Source organism: Amblyomma maculatum, chromosome 11 (assembly GCF_055883805.1).
Source record: "Amblyomma maculatum isolate TAMU_Amacu chromosome 11, ASM5588380v1, whole genome shotgun sequence".
NCBI lineage: Eukaryota > Metazoa > Arthropoda > Arachnida > Ixodida > Ixodidae > Amblyomma > Amblyomma maculatum.
In genome coordinates, this window is record NC_139354.1 from 111,520,773 (window position 1) to 111,537,924 (window position 17,152).

Here is a 17,152-nt window from a genome sequence, read left to right on the forward strand (position 1 = left end):
TTGCCGCTTCGACTGCGACCTGACCGCTTGACTGCAGCTACGTACACCACGAAAAGCATACATATGCTAAGTACCGATGGAAAAACGCATTTTCATTCAATTGTTCACTAAATCATGGCACATCTGCCCAACATACACTGCGTCAACAAGACCTTCAACGTGCTATTTGCAGGCGTCGTAAACAAAAGGGGCATACTTGCCGCTCATACCAAGGAGAGCGTCGATATATTGCGCTCGTCGCTCGGCGAAAAAAAGGGCCTCGTGTAAAAAGTAAAAACTAAAAATAACGAAGCACCAGAAATACATTACAAAAGGTAAAAAAAAATCGATTTGTAAAGAAACCGCCAGAAGCGGTAAGACTCGAACTCGTTACTGCTTGCTCCGTAACGTTCGGCGCTAACCGCTCGGCTACGCCGCGCCACAAGAACCTTGGAAATATTTCTAGTTTTTATGTCATGTCCCCGTTTACAATAACTTGCTGCAGCTGCCGGTCTAAAAATTACAACTTCTTGATCATTGGCGCATGCTGCCTGCTCTCACGTCTTGCAACTAATGTTCTGGATGCCTATGCGCACTATATTGTGCACTGGATCCATTTTAACATGTGGAATTTCACAGCGCTGGCAAATGTAGTGGCGCCGGCAGTTCGGTCATGTTCTGCTACCGTAGACGTAATTTTCGCTGAACACGGAGCTGTAGCACAAACCTTGAAGGAAAAAAGTGCGACGAAGCTTCAAAACTGACAAGCGCCGCAGCGAGGACACTATTTTGCTGGTAACTAAATCTTATTTGTATGTAAACATGTCAGGGAGCATTGCGATGACCGAGGGCTATGTTTGTTTATACACAGTGCAAGAAGGAGCACAAAAGCTTGAGAAACATGTAAAGTATTGTGCATTACAAGCGCTCTATGTTTTTTTTTTCTTCCTTTATGGGCTCATCACTCGGTAAATTACTCTCTTCATCGTTTTATTTATTTCGGCTGAGGCCGTCATTGCGAGTACGCTGTTGCCAAGTTGGCCCTTGAGGGATGCGACGCCGCGGGCCGCGCCGGCTTGCTAGCTATCACGGAGTCTCCGCTTACGTCATAGTGTGCGTCACTCAACTCCAACTACGTAGTTGAAGGCCACAGTTTGAATTCGACCGGCAGGAACAAGAAAAAAAACCTCAACTTCTTATCGCAATATCTCAGCAATTATTCAATTTTTTGCTGCCGGATATGCGGCGACAGTGTCACCAAATGTAGTTTATTAGATTTTCATACCATCTTTGGCTGTCTTTAGTGTCCCTTTAAAACACTGCTAGTTCGGTCATCTCATGCAACGAGAGGTGTCACTAGCGACAACTTTGATGCTGCTATGGGAAAAAATGAGAGTCACCAGAGAAGAGGAATGCAGTGAACGTAATGGTTATATAGCATCTCGAGGCATTGCAACTGAATATGCTTAGTATAAGTAATGTAATGAGCGATCGGACAGCTTGACGTGATATGGTTTATAGGGCCACGAATAGTCGGAGATGACTGAATGACTGAACTGAGCTGAACTGAACATAGCAAATGATGAGAAAAATATATCCGCCCATTCATTCCTTCCAGTCGCCAGAAGTAAATCCATAGCTGTTATGGGGTTGTTAGGGGCCGAGCCCGAAGACGTCTATGTCCGGGTCACCAACGTGCCCTGAGAAGGGCGCGGGATGAGGCACCCAGAAAGGAGACAGAATTGTTATGGGGTTGTTAGGGGCCGAGCCCGAAGACGTCTATGCCCGGGTCACCAACGTGCCCTGAGAAGGGCGCGGGATGAGGCGCCCAGAAAGGAGACTGTACACATTGCTAGCGGGAGACAAACTGGCCCTCCTCGCTGTACGCGGGGAGAGCGTTTATTAACTCTTTCCCTTCCCGCTTCTTCCCCCACGCAGACCGGTTCGGATGCCGTAGAGAAGACGCTCTGGCGGGGACACATGGGAGGGATCGTCACAATAGCAAACAGAAAGAGGAATAAGAAAATAATCAATACACACCGACCTTCAGGAGGCCACAAGTAACGATTTGTTTGCGGTGTCGTTTTTTACCGCATAAGGTTCTGCTCTGGATTTCTCGCCATACACGAAACTCCACAAGCTTGGTTTTTAGGGCTCATGGCTCTTCAATGTGGTGGTTATACTGGCGCGCGGAGCCAAACCTATGCCTGAACTCTTTATGACAGACCCAATCATTCTCTCAGACATTACACCCTGCTGGTAGTTATAGTCTATAGGAATGCAATGGTGGCTGAAGTGTGGCTCCTTCTGTGATACTTATTTTTCTTGACCTTGTGCTGTCCTTGACTGTGAAGCTGAAGAGACAATTCAAGAAATTTCCTTGTATGCGTGTAATCATTTACAACTTACTACACTCTTAGAAAAAAGGTTAGTGAGAAGCTAGTAAATGCAGCAGTTACTAACTTCGAATAGGTTTTACTACCTTTTTACTAACCTTGAACTAACTCGCAACTTTTGGAGGTAGTAACGGCTCCCATTACTAACAAGTGAGTTTCTGTTAGTAGTTTTGACGAGTTAAATGCTAGAATCCCTGGGCAACTTTACCATGGTATCTTGCTAGCGTAACTTTACCAATATTTTCAGAAATTCATGCTTTGGCTGTTCTTGCCAGTCATACATTAAAACTTATCCCGGAATTAACGAGATACATTACTTTCGATCATTTAATGGCGTTCGTTTTTTTTCCTTTTTCTTTCTTTTTTTGAAGTCTATGTTTTTGCGCACACTTCAAGCTAAAGAAAAAAAAAACATTACAGAATTTGAGTTTTCTTGCCCCATGCGAGCTCCTGACAGCGTAATGCGGGGACGAAAAAAGTCAGAGCGACACTTAGCTCTTTTAGGAAAAGCCTGCAGTATAGTGAAGTGGGACGCTTTGTGGGAACGACCTGCAGTCAGTCACGGACTAACGCTCAAGTGCGGATGGCGTCATTTTAGCAGCAAGACATTTTTTAAGAAAATTTAAAATAATTTGTATTCACGTTGCATAGCACAAGGTTTTTGCGTCTACTGCTGTTGTTTTGTTCATCTTAACATTGTGCTTTCCACCAGTTATTCAAGCACAACGACACGAAATCAATACCTTTCCACCTCGCATGTAGTTGCCTGCAATCAACTTTTATTCCATTTTCTCTACGTATGGTCAAAGCATCAACAACCTGTAAGCAAACACACACACACACAAACACACACACAGACACACACACGCACGCACGCACGCACACACACACACACACACACACACACACACACACACACACACACACACACACACACACACACACACACACACACACACACACACACACACACACACACACACACACACACACACACACACACACACACACACACACACACACACACAAAACGGTGCCGGGAGGAATGCGCGTGGGCTAGACGGCTGGCAGGGGCTGTACCGTCGACATTTGATCAGGCATCCAAACGTGCCGGCGCTGCAGTTGGCCGAAGTACGGCGGACGGTAGACGCCGAAATATGAAACGGTTTCACGCGCGGCTATAAAAAGAACAATGGGGCGATGGCTAATACTCGGGCACACCATGCTCGGGCATGTTCTCCTCTCACTTTACGCATGCTTTCCGCTGTGCGAAACTGCGCGCTGTGGACGGGAGCGTCGTCGTTGTGCTGGTGGAATGGTGGTTGTCGAGTCTCACACTTTCGTAAATGTCTGCGTGTCTTGGTCCACATATTAAAGTTCATGAGCACCATCGGAAAGTCCACACATCAAGCACCACGTAAATGTGGCTCTTGCAGACATCGACTCCAGGATCCCATCGTTTTTGACAGCAGCGCCGCCGCTCGTTTGCCGCGCATTGGGCCAGCATCGACTTGTCATACTGGCTTATTTTCATTCGTTCTGCTTCGAGGTGCTCGCCGTCTGCCACCGATACTGATTTTGGCGGGAAGAGTGACGCCGAGGCGCTGTGTTCGTCGCCCATGTCTAGTGATTTGGAAAGACCGAAAGAGAATTATTCAAGGCAGCGGGCAGCATCGGGAGGAAGATCTGATAAATGCTTTGCTGGATGGCGATTTAGGGATGGGGCAGAAAACGTGCGCTTCGAGGTAAGTTGCCCGTTTTCATCTTCATTGCTTGGAATGCAAAGACCTGCGTATTGCAAAAGTAATTATCTATCGCCATTGTTAGTAAATTGTTGCCGAGTGTTTCCTGATCCTGACAAGAAGTAAATGCCGTAGAAATAATGTGAACTCTGTTGAAGTGAAATTGAACAGAGTAAGCTGTAGAGCCATTTGCTACAAACATTATGCTCAACGAAAACGACATGTTTTGAGACGACAGTAGCACATGTCCTGTTGTCGCCTTTCTTTGTCCTGTGAAAATGCTGTTTTTGGTGAGCATAAACACCGCTGAAAGTAAGACGAACCTAACACAGTAAAAATTATGCCTCGTACGAGGGAAGCAATGTGTCCTTTTTTTTAATTTTTTGAAATCAGGTTTGCACAAGTCTTCTTTGTAGTAATTTGTACGTTTGTAGTAAACCAAAACCTTGTGGACATTTTTGTTATTTTTTGGCACCCGCAGTCTTAGAATTTTTTGTAGCAAACTGTAGGTTTGTAGTAAATTCAAACTTTGCTGACATTTTTGTTATTTGTCGGGAACATATAACTTGGTCACAAACTTGCTTTAAGACAGTATGAGCTGAGTTTTTCTGCTTTGTTTTGTATACAATTACTGGATTCTAGTGCATCTGCTCGAGCTACGCGCGTCTTTAGAAATGTGTTTCTGTAATCTGTACGCAGTGCAAAAAATTCCTACAGCCTTGTCACAAACTGGAAATGATTAAGTCTAGTGAAACCAATTGCTGGGCTAGTTGGTGCATTTCACAGAAAAGAAACGATTCACAGCGCTAGCAAGTACGCACTCATAAATAGACACACATAGAATAGACGCTGACTCCAACTTTTTTTTTTTCTAAACGACAGCAAAATGAAACGTATGTTCTTTTTTTTTTTTTTTTAAGAAGCTTGGAGTCAGCGCCTGTCCTGTGTTTTTCTATTTGTGGGTGTGTATTTTTTAGCGCTGTGGACCTTCCCTTTTCTGAAAATGATTGTATAAAATATCCATCCCAAAATTTATATCTGTGTGTTTATATCTATCTTTTTGGAAGAAGCTTCGTTTTGGTGAAAGGCACTTACTAGCTTAGCATCTGGTGTTACTTGACTAAATCATTTCCAGTTTGCGACAAGGTTGTAGGAAGTTTTTGAACTGCATACAGATCTTCTTTTTTTTTTTTTAACAAGTTTCATTTTGGTGTCCTTTCGAAACAGAAGATAGAGTCAACGCCTTTCCTGTGTGTGTGTATTTGTGAGTGTCTATGTGTTAGTGCTGTGAATCTCTCCTTTTCTGGAAATTATTCTATAAAATATCCATCCCAAAATGTATATCTGCGTATCTATATTTATTTTTTTAAATTTCATTTTGAGAAATCAACCAGCTATAGCTATTGTTTTTACTTGACTAAATCATTTCCAGTTCACGACAAGGTGTAGCAATTTTTTGAATTGCATATAGAACTCTTTTTTTTTTTCAAAGAGGTTTCATGGTGGTGTTTCGAAAAAAAAAAAAAGATATTTAGTGCCTGTCCTATGTGTGTGTATTTGTTAGCGCTGTAAATCTTTTCTTTTCTGGAACTGATTGTATAAAATACTCATCCCAAAACTTTTATCTGTGTGTGGTATCATAATTCTAGGAATGTTGCTTTGTGTATAGCAAAAACAAAACAGCCGGTAAATCTGAAAGCTCCGGAATATATGATATAAAGGTAATAATTTACTGCGGAATTTAGGCGTGTTCAATAAACAACGAACTTCATTATTTGAAAAAAAAAAATCAATTTCATAAGTTCTAAGTATTTATTGCTTCCTTTTATTGTCATTGAAGAAGTGGGGTTAAAATATGTCAATTCTGTAATACTTGCAGATCACTTTGCTACTGAATGGTGGAACTTTTGCCTCTGCATGGTTGTGAAAGAATTGAAAGCCACATTTCCGGGTGAGGCCAGTAAGTATAAATTTGCTATAAATTCATTTATGCCTTCTAATTTCATTACTTTCAATGTTGCATTTTAGGACATCTACCCGGCATTGGAGCGCGTTCGGATGAACCCTGATGACACCGACGCAATATATGCTGGGTTTGAAGATATCAAGGTCAAATGCTGGACGTCATCGTGGGACTCACGCATGCCATTGAGAGCTACTGGATATTTAATGTCAGGCATTCAACGCGCAACGAAAACGTTTGCGCAGCGCTACAGTATTTCTGCAGCCTAAGAAGCTCATCGCCACTATGCCCATTAGCTCTCAGGGCGATTTCTGCCATTGAAAAGGGCATAGTTACACTGCCTTTAAATACGAATAAAGTGAGTATTTGTTGTCCGGAAATTTTGTCGTCATCATTGCTTGAAGACTGGTGCGAACAAGGTAAAATTAGTTAGCATCTTGTTTGTAGATCAGCTCAATGTTGCACCGAACTTGAAGCCGAGAACAATTGACCACATATTACGAATAATACAATTAATTTTAATTACCAAATATTTATTAAGATATTCAATATTTACAGAAATAATTTACCTATCGATGCATATATTGGCTCCATACAGGTAGCAATTGATACTAGGTTTCTGCCGCAGTAAGCACTAGGACCTATGTAGTGAGAACCTCTAGGCCATGTAGTATTTTATACTAAAGAAAAGGTTGCACATTATACTACCTTTTCAATGGCAACCCATAATAAGAACTAGGTATATGTTGTAATAAGTACTACGACCTATGTAGTACAAATTTCTAGGTGCGGTAGTACTGCGTACTACCTAGAAGGTAGCTTATTCCACTACCCTTCAAAGGCAAACTATAATGCACGAAGGTGTTGGTGTTCACTAACCTACTACTAACTGGCGCTAGTACTGTTCACTAACTTCCTGGGGTAGTAAATTTCACTAGCTGTATTTTTACTACCTCGAGTTTCTAAGAAGGTAGTGATCTATGGGACAAGTAAAAGGTTAGTAGTTACTTAGTGAATTCATCAACCTTTTTTTTAAGAGTGTAGGGTACAAAAACCTTTCATCTGCTTTGAATCAATATTGGAACCAAATACGTGATTCAGTAAGCGTGAAAGTACATTTTTTCCGGATTGTTTTAGAGACGAAATTGAAGGAAAAAACGCTTTCATGTTAAATTCACGCATAATTGGGAGGAGATTGTATGGAAATCTAAGTGTGAATGGTTGGATGCAAGCTCAGGCATCGCGAGCTAATTTTCATGCTTCATTTCTGCATTGCATTTCTGCATTTCCCGTGCATTTCTTGGCCTTGTCGGACGCGTTTCTTCCTGTCTGTGAACTGACACTCTGCTCTCTCAATGTATTATCCGGTTTCAAACTAACGTATTCATTGGCACAGAGTCGTACGCTGCCACAAATATGCAAGACCGACAGGCATGAGTATTAGCTCCCGGTTTTAACCGTCATACTTATTTAGTGGGCTTGCTTAGTTTATGGGTCGTTGTATGCATCGGGATGTAAAGCTTCCAGCGGTTTTGGTTTCCGTCTCATCTTTCCATACCAATTGACAGCCCCTAACAACTCGGCCTTGTCATGTGGTCTCGTGACGTAACTAAACCTGCCAACCAATCAGAGGCCGACCAGGTTACCTGTCACCTAGCTGCCAGAGGCATGCTTGCGATTTTGCAGCGAAAGCTGTACTGACCACGAACTTGCAATTTCTCTGTGGCCGCACTTCGAGGAGGCAGAAAGCCGTTGCCTAGCAACCGCCGCAGCTGGCGGCGCAGCGCAATTTGGCATGACGTCACACTGCTGGGCCGGTCTCCTCACGACAAAAAAAAAAAACAACAACAATGTCTCCACTGGGAGTCGAACCTCCATCCCTCGAATCACCAGCCGCGCGCTTAAGCCAACTATGCCCCACCGGGAACATTTTCTTTATTGCTAAATGTACATAATTACAAAATATGCAGCACATATATATTTACAAGTTCGCCAGGCCATTGGCCGGCTGTGAAAAATGGAGTCGTTTCATTTGTGCTAGCTTCCTAAATACGAACTCTGTTTCAGCACCACAGTCGCAACGTTCAAAATATCGTGAATTTTTACAATACTGTCAACAAAGTATTCATACATATCTCTCGTCGTGAGTAGCGCATCTTAATTCTCTTTTTCTAGCATGAGGATGATAGTAGTGATGATGATAGGATAGTCAGCGGTGCATTTCGGGCGAGCGTGTACTCAACATTGGACAGGATTGGATTGGACTAGATTAGATTGGGCCGGATTAGATTGAACTCGATTGAATTGGTTTTGATAGAATTAAACAGAATTGGACGGATTGTATTTGACTGGACTGAAATATACTTGATTAGCATTTATCGGATTATACTGCATTCGACGGGAGTATATTTGAATAGAATTGAAGTAGGCAGCCCAGCACCAGACACATATGCTTTCGCTACGTATATATCCTGGCCTAGCTGACCTAAGCCACGGCCAATTTTTTTCGAATAACGCTCGTGCTATATTTTATCACCCCATCAGTTCTTTCAATATCACCTTGGAGTCGTGTTCTTTAAGCTATTAAATTGCGCTCTCCATTTTTAGTTTGTTATTCATTTACTGTTTTCTACGCGCCGTGGTGGTGCATTGTTTAGGGCTCTCGGCTCCGGTGCACAAGGACGCGGGAGTGAATCCCAGTAGCGGCGACCGCTTTTCGATGGAGGTGAAAAGCAAGACGCCCGTATGATGTGCGATGTCAGCGCACCTTAAATAGCCCCATGCAGGTGGTCTAAATTGGGGGGGGGTAGGGGTTCATTAAATATTCAAAAAGAAGGAAAAAGAGTGTTGCCGGCCGCGGCAACTGCTATCTGAAATCTGAAGCACCCGAGCTGCTGCCGGCGGGATAAAAAAGAGGTAGGGAGAGGATACCGAGGGCAGTACAGAAGGGACCGATAGCTAGAAAGGACTGGAGCAGCTTTGTACATTATTTACAAAATACAAAAAAGGGCAACGACTTCGATTCGATTGAGCGCAAGTGTCCCAGCACTGCCCACAAAGGACTACGCACGAGCGGCCACTACATACATAGCCGCGCGCACGTAGCGTCCCTACTGCAAACAGAGCGCGCGCGTGACACATATGCACAAGCTGCCGGGGCGCGGCGCCCGGCAGCATACGTGCAAGGTATAGCACACATGAAGCGTTCGTGTCACGCACGCACTACCTAGCGAAGAGCAAGCGGGACTTCAACCCCGCCTGCTCGATGAACGCACAGAGGCTCACCATTATCCTGTCATGAGTACGCGCACTGCCTCGCGACCACAGGAGCATCTCGATGCTGTCCGGGATGATTCCGAGCGCCCTAGAAGCCGCGAGCATCTTGCGACGTGGCTCTGCGGATTCGGTACAACGAAGCAGCATGTGCTCCAATGTCTCCACTGCGCCGCAATCACCGCGCGCGTCGCTCGACGAAAATCCGTGGCGCACCCGTCTTACCCCGGGCCACACGCAGCCGACGCGCACTCGGATGATCATTGTACGCTGAAGGCGTGAAAATGAGCGTACGCCGACAACAGAGGTGCGCTCTCCTCGCGCGATGCATGAATCCGGGTGTTGCTGATAAAGGTGATCATAGATCACCGCATACACGTCCTCCAGAGCCAGAGGTTCGTCGCTGGAAGGAAGCTGGTGTGCGGTGAAGGTGAGCTCGTCGGCTTGCTCACTTCCATGTATGCCGCAGTAACGGGCACCTGCTGCGCGCGATTGCTGCGCATGAGCTGTGCGAGACGCTCAAGGTGCTCGCGTATCGCGTACAACAGCGGTGCGCCACGGCCGGGAGTCTGCAGGCGGCTGAGGGCGGCGCGGGAGTCACACAGCAGTGAACACCTGGGCGGTGGCAGAGCAATCGTAAACAATAGGCCCAGGCCCATGCGAAGGCCCATTAGTTCCGCCGAGGTTGAAGAGCCCAGGTGTCTCACTTTTTGCTGGCGGTGGTCAAAATTTCCGGAGTCCTCCACTACGGCGTCTCTCATATCCTGAATTGGTTTGGGACATTAAACACCCCGAACCAAACCGTAAGCTGCTTTCGAACTACAACTCTGCCAGATTTGTAGCATATAACAATTTTCTAGTCCCGAACGCTCCAAAGAATTATAAAAAAAAAAAATTTGTCGCCTATATTGCCTTTAACACTCAACCCATCAATGCCCTTGCCCATATATAAGAATAACGTGAAGATGTATTGGTTGAAATGCTCATATATTATGCTTTTTATAGGCGACTACGACGACTACGTAAGCCTTCATTTTTGTGTGAAAGTGCTGATTTCAGTAACTATGGTGTTATGTTTTGTTATTGCTGTTGTCATGATCTATCGAGGATAATGGTAAAGCCTTGTGACCATGAGGACTTTGTCTGGATTTCTATATATTCTGTAAATATGATTGAGCTAATAAACTTTCCCTCTCACGCAACCCTATAGATTGTCGCAGAGGGTGTAATTATGCACATTCATGCTTCCTTGTTTTCTTCATTCATTAACACGATTACGCCTGTAATGCGGTTCGAGCAAAGAGTAATAAAAAAGCTGAAAACGCCCTGGAAGACAGTTTCAATAGCACGACATTTCAGCAACACTCAGTATGGGATCAGAAACGGAAATTAAAAATTAGAAATAATATTCACGAGTCAGATGATGTAAACGGCAAAAATAATTTCAAACTTTAAATTTCAAGCATGCCTTTTCAAAGCAAGCTGCGTTTCCATTTTCCTTGGGAAAAATTGATATTTTTAATTAATTACGCCATGCATAACAAGAGGGACAACTCGTAAATATTGTCTAGCCGACTTCGCTTACTACGCTGAAAGTCTACAACTTGTTCGACAAAAGAAACGTCGCCGTCGCTGTATCCTAGTTTTGAGAAAAAGATGTCGAAAAAATCTGTCTGAGGTTTCATCCTGCTAAAAACTGGTTAACAGAAGAAAAGCGGTGTTTTACGTGAATTTTTCGTTGTTGAAGCTTAAGTTTTAACAGACTGGGCAAACATGGTTTTGCAGCGATTAATTTACCTATACTATGGAGTCGAGGACGCCGTTAACAACAAGAGAGAAAACGCGTGATGCTGCATCTACCATCAAAGGTAAAAGTCAAAAGTTAAACCGTGGGACACCATAGCTGGCACCATATTTAAGCCATATTGTGATCTCTGGCTCGTTGAAGGTTGAGCGGCCTGCCAGGTTTACCTTGACTGGTACATGGCGTAACAAAAAGCTTCAAATATATGCAGGTTATTTCTTCCGAAATCGTGACGAAAACGCGCTTTGTGTAGCATTCGAGGCAGTCTCGTAACGTTCCGCTTCTCATTTAGCACCCATCTGGCGGGTAATTTGGCTGTTAGCTTGTGACAGGAATCCGAACCGATGATATATATCTCTGACCGTTTCTGAGACCATAGCATTGAAAGACTTTATTATATCAGGTCGTCAGGAGGACGGCATCATCCTCCCGTCCTTGCCAGACGGCCGTGGTCCCTTGCATCATGGCGGCTTCGAAGGATTGCTGATTGTGTTGTTTTTTTCTTCGAAGTCCTGGCTGCATAACAAAACATCATATGACTCCTTGCTATCCACTAAAGTTGTGGATTGACGCATGCCCACATCATATAGGCTAGGGTCGCCTGTTCTCCACGGGAAAGCCCGTTATACTTAGTGGCACGGGCAGAGGCTCTTTATTTTTCTTTACTTTTGCATGCCTCAGCATAGAATATGTTCTCCACAGGAAGCCCGTTATACCTAGTGGCATGGGCAGAGGCATATTATTTTCTATTACTTTTGGGTAGTCTCATCATATTATATGTTCTCCACAGAAAGGGGGGCGCGGGGGGGGGGGGGGGGTAAATCCGATCTGGCATCTGCACGTGGTCCCCCCTGCACGTTGAGGGGGCCAAGGTGGTTACGGCTACCTGGATTTGCTGAATGACTGACAGCCAGTGGTCGGTATGGGTTTAGCCGGGGCCAATATTGAGGGGTGGCAAATCCCCTGAGAGGCCTCAGCGTACTCCCTTGGCATTGCGAGCATGCAATGCACACGTTCGCCCGTTGCCGGAAGCGGCGGCAGATACAGTGTTGGTCTGGGCGGGGCGCGCGTAATCCGGAAAATTGAGTCCTGTGTTCGAGTCGGTTGGCAGGCCAAGGGAACGGCCTGCCCGGTGCCAAGAAAATAGCGCAGTAGCTGTGGAGTACGAAAGAAACGCAGCTTGCTGATTTTGGATGCTGGGCTCTTATTTGAGTCCAGTATTAGAGTCGGTCGGGAGACCAAGGTTCCGCTGCCAGCGGAACGGCGGTGTAGCTGCGGAGTACGCAAGGAAACGCGGCTAGCTGACTTTCGATGCTGGGCTCTTCTTCAGTATACGGTTTGGTAGGCAGGCCAAGGGAAAGCCCTGCCCGCTGCCGAGGGAAAGGCGGCGGAGCTCCGGAGTACGGTTAAGAAACGCAGTTAGCTAACCTCGGATGCTGAACAAAAACAAACATACGGCGTGGTCGGTATGCCGAGGGAAAGCCCTGCCCGCTGCCTAGGGAACGGTGGCGTAGCTGCGGAGTACGGATAGGAAACGCAGCTAGCTGACTCTGTATTTTGGATTGAAAATTTCCTTCGTGCCTAAAGGCATTCCCCAGCCGCAAACGCATTGGTTTCCGTTGCCAAAGAGAACGGTGCCTCGTCGCAAGCCTGGCGGCTGGGGCGAACCAAGCTTGGTTTCTGGAAACTCACCTTTAGCTTGAAAGAAAGAAAAAGACAGTGGAGATTACCTAAAAGCTAGTAAAACCGAAACTTGGGAAAATACTGGTGAAACATATGTGTGGAAGCGCCTAGTAGGAGAGGAAAAGCATTAAAGCACTGGCGTCGGAATCGGTTAGTAGCCCGATGAACAATTCGCCAAGTACTCACGCGGCAAGCATCCTCTGTAGGATGCAAGGCTCAACAGCACCAGAGCGGACATAAGCATGTAGCAACGGATGGAAGTAAAGGGATTTAACCCTGATCAATATACCTTCCAACATGCATAGCCGGGTGAAAACGGGGGAGAATATCCATAGGGATGAACGCTATGCGAAATCTACCTCTCTAGTACCTCGAGTAGAGGCGTGGTAGGGGAACCGGGCTTGGGAGGACGGGGAACTTCATAAGCGGCTTCATGAAGGGAACCTGTCTCAGACGCCGGAATCCCGGCAAACGCTGGTGGTGTAATCATGTATTGGCCGAGGGCCGCATAGGTGGCTAATAGCGAGTGCTCGCCCTCTACATAGGCCCGTAAGGGAGCTCGACTCATTTGTTTGTCAGTCAAAATCCTACGCTGCCGATATTCCCTTCCAAAATCCCATAACCCGCTCCTCAATCCTACTTCCCCTTCCCCTGTATTCTATCTCTTCCGCTACTTCCCAGTGGAGATACTTGGGGTCTCCCCGGGCCCGTTTCCTCGACTGTGGGTCGCTTTTGTAACTCCTCCCCATTTATTTAATAACTTCTAACCAAAACCCATTGTCCAAAGGTCCTATTCATTTATATCTCTCGTTGGCTTATCTTTCTCTACCCGCTATGCATACGTGGTGCGAGAGGAGTCTGTCTATGGGCTCCAACATACTAAATGTTCGCCACAGGCACTATACATTTGTCGCCGTTTAAGACAGGCAGGAACCTAATCAGCGTGGCTGGGGTTTGAAAATGTGCCTGTCTGCAACAGATTTCATGTGCTGCTACCTCGTTCTCGCGGAGCTTCTTATGCGGTTCAGGATATTATCTTCTACTAAGCATATAGAACGGCATGGTATCGCGAAAAGAACATCTCGTTTTCTGAAATGTGCTCATCTTCGAAGGGAGACGCGGAGATCGGCCGGAAAGTCAGCCCTCGGGCTCGTTCATTACCTTGAAGGGTTTGGTACGCAGGCGCACAAAGCAATAAGATTGGACTCTCAAGTTTACCGTTCGACAGTATGTTTGCTGCCGCTGCTCATATTCTGCCTAAATCAAAATTGTGTATCGCTTCCTTAGAGTCACTGATGGCCATCTTTATGACTTTTTGTGTGAGCGCGAGAGCGATGGCCGCCTCTTCCGCCGTCGTGACCGTAGCTCTTCTGAATGTGCAGCTACCTTAGCACCTTCCGAGCACCTTTCTTTGCAACCGCTGCTACCTTAGCTGTTCGTCCGGTGTACTCCACTGTCACCCGTTAATAATTAGAGGGTATAATTAACGATGCGCCCTTACCGGTGCGCACACTCCCAGACACCCTTAGCGTGAGTGGGGGTAGCTGTTCCGGTCGCAAAGGAGATGCCCTCGACCTGCGTGGCAAGCTCAGCCGGAATTCTACTACCTTGTAGTGACAGAAGGGGGTGGTCGTTTGGTGCCCAGCGGTCGCCGGTTCAAGCCAGAGTAAGGGTCGGAGCCAGAAGTAACAAACAAAACAAACTTTATGCACAGCAACAGACGATACAAAGGAATACACAAACACTAAAATTGCACCAAACAGAGGTTCACAGAATAACAAACGCTAAGCATGCAGCTACAGAGGTATTCAATAACATAGAGGCTTTACAACCCAAATGAAACACGAGAGAGATACATAAACAAACACCAAATTGTTCACCGGGCACGCCGCACTGGCTTCGCGCCTTGCTTGATGAAAATGTGCGCCGATTTCGTGACATCCACCGCATCAGTATAGATACGGTGTCCTGGCGCCGTTTTTATTTCCGATGCAACATTTCCGCCCTGGCTTTCTTACGTGCGTTACCAAAAGACGGGTGCATTCCACTATAGGGGGGATTTTTATTTTCTGCCTCACTTCAGTAGGAATTCCTACCTCTAGTGAATTCATCTGTTTGGGAGGGCATGCTAAGTGCCTGAGGATATGTCTACCCGTCTTCGTGGTTGTTAATCGAATAAACTGCGCCGGAAGCGCAGCTTCTATGAGCTAATCTGTGGTATTTGATACTCCTAATGCCAGGAGCTTTTTGTCGAAGCCCACTGCTGTAGCTTCAGAGCTGCTTTGGCACTTCTTCTTGTGCTCAACTTTATAGCGCTTACGGTCGGAGACGGCGAGTTTTAGATACGGCTTGGCAAACACGATCCTGCTGATTACAAAGGCTTGCAGTAGCCTAAGGATGTTTGCCTCCTTTTGCCTACCTAGCAGCTTGTTGGCAACGCGTCGAATAAGTTTGCTAGTGCATCATAAGAAGTTTTTATCAGTGGAACACCGAAGTCCCTTGGCCTGTAAATATTCTTCAATCGCGTGCCCCGCCGTCTGTAAAGCTCCCTTTAAAAGCCGTCGCTTCCGTCGTTCATCCAGAGCGTGATATCGTCGGCATAGATACTATGATGGAGTCCCTCCTACCTCTACCAGCATGATTGGTAAGCTAATTGTTATATCGTGTCTTTCTATCCAATCTGTCCTAGTTTCGGATTCGCCCTGTTTCTGTTCTATGGATTGTGACTGTCCTTGTATTGACTGTGGATTGTGTCTCCATCTGTGACGTAGACTCTTTCCTATAGATATCCGCACCTCGTCAATAAGAGGGGCATCTCAACATGAACTCAAGACATATGTGTCTCGTCTCTCGTTCTTAAGGCTACGTCGGCCGTGTCGCAACACAAATCATAGCTATGTTAAAAAGGATGGGGGAGAGCAACGATCCCTGTGGGGTTCCATGGGCCTCAAGTCAAATCCGTTTTAGTCTACAATTGCCAAAGTTTATGTCAGCTGTTCTGCTAGTTTGAAAATCTTTAATATAACTGTAGGTCCGGCTTCCTACCTCTAGCGCACTGAGGTTGTCGATAGCGTCGCGGCGAACGTTATCAAAGACCTTCGCCATATCGAGGTCTACCATTATTCTCATGTCTTTTGTTTGTGCCTATATTATCTGATGTTTCAGCTATAGCATGACGTTTGTAACAGAGAGGCTTGATCGAAATCCTGTCATCTTGTCAGGATACAGCTCGTTCTCTTCTAAAAATCTGTTAAGCCTAGTTTGTATCCTGTGCTCCATGAGCTTGCCCCATGATCTAAGCGAAACCATGAGCTGGTTTTCATTCGCTATAATACCTCTGTTCCCTCCAGTGCATACATTGAGAAAGTGTTTAGCGTAGCTGCGGACCTCTTCACGAGGAAACGCAGGAGGATTAGCGACGATAACATGTAAAGACTGCTCCTCTTGAAAATGTTTAAGGGTATATCACGCAATCTGCAGTTTGTGTGTCTTCTCTGTACACTTTTGTTATGTGAATAAACTGTTCGAAGAAACGTACCGCAAATGTAATCGATCACTTTTGTGTAATTGTTCATTTACTCTTGCGGGGCTGTAATTGACGTCTGTAAGCAGTTACATTTTGAATGGAGTAATTGTAATTGGTAATTTATTTTCTGTAACGCGTAGAATTCGGTTATAAACCCACCTACATTTGTATATTTAACGTTTACCTCATTGCCAAACTCTGTGTCAGTCTCTCAGTGAAAAAAATCAAATAACGAAATTGTGGTGGTAAAGACGCTATCACGTCTACTCTTGAAGCGAAGACAAGCTAAAAAGTATGTTAGTAAGCAAATGACGTACGAAAGGAGCCAACAGCCACGGATACCAAGGAAAGCAAATTGAATTTTTTGTTAGTGTGAAATGTTATGTAATCATGGAGTGTAAGTAGCAATAAATAAAAAAAAAACACCTACATGACGCTGGTAGAATGTGACCCCACAATCCTAAAATTCCGATTGAAGTGCGCTACCTACTGAGCTTCGGGCGGTTGTGGAATATTCTACTTTCCACAATGTTTATGCGGCATGTAACGTATCGTTAAGAGTTTGGGCTCTTAAGAAATATAGTGTTCGCCGGCTCCTGGTTCCGCCACAGCTTTGTACGTGGGACGTCCTTGTATACCGCGAATAGAGCTTGATGTAACAGGCAAGATGGGAGCTGCGTGATGACACTCTCAAGCTACATCTACAGGTGCAGCAGAACAAACTTGAAGAAAGTAACACTCGAGCCCTTTTCGCTGCAGAACGTTTACTGCACAAGAAAAGAAAAA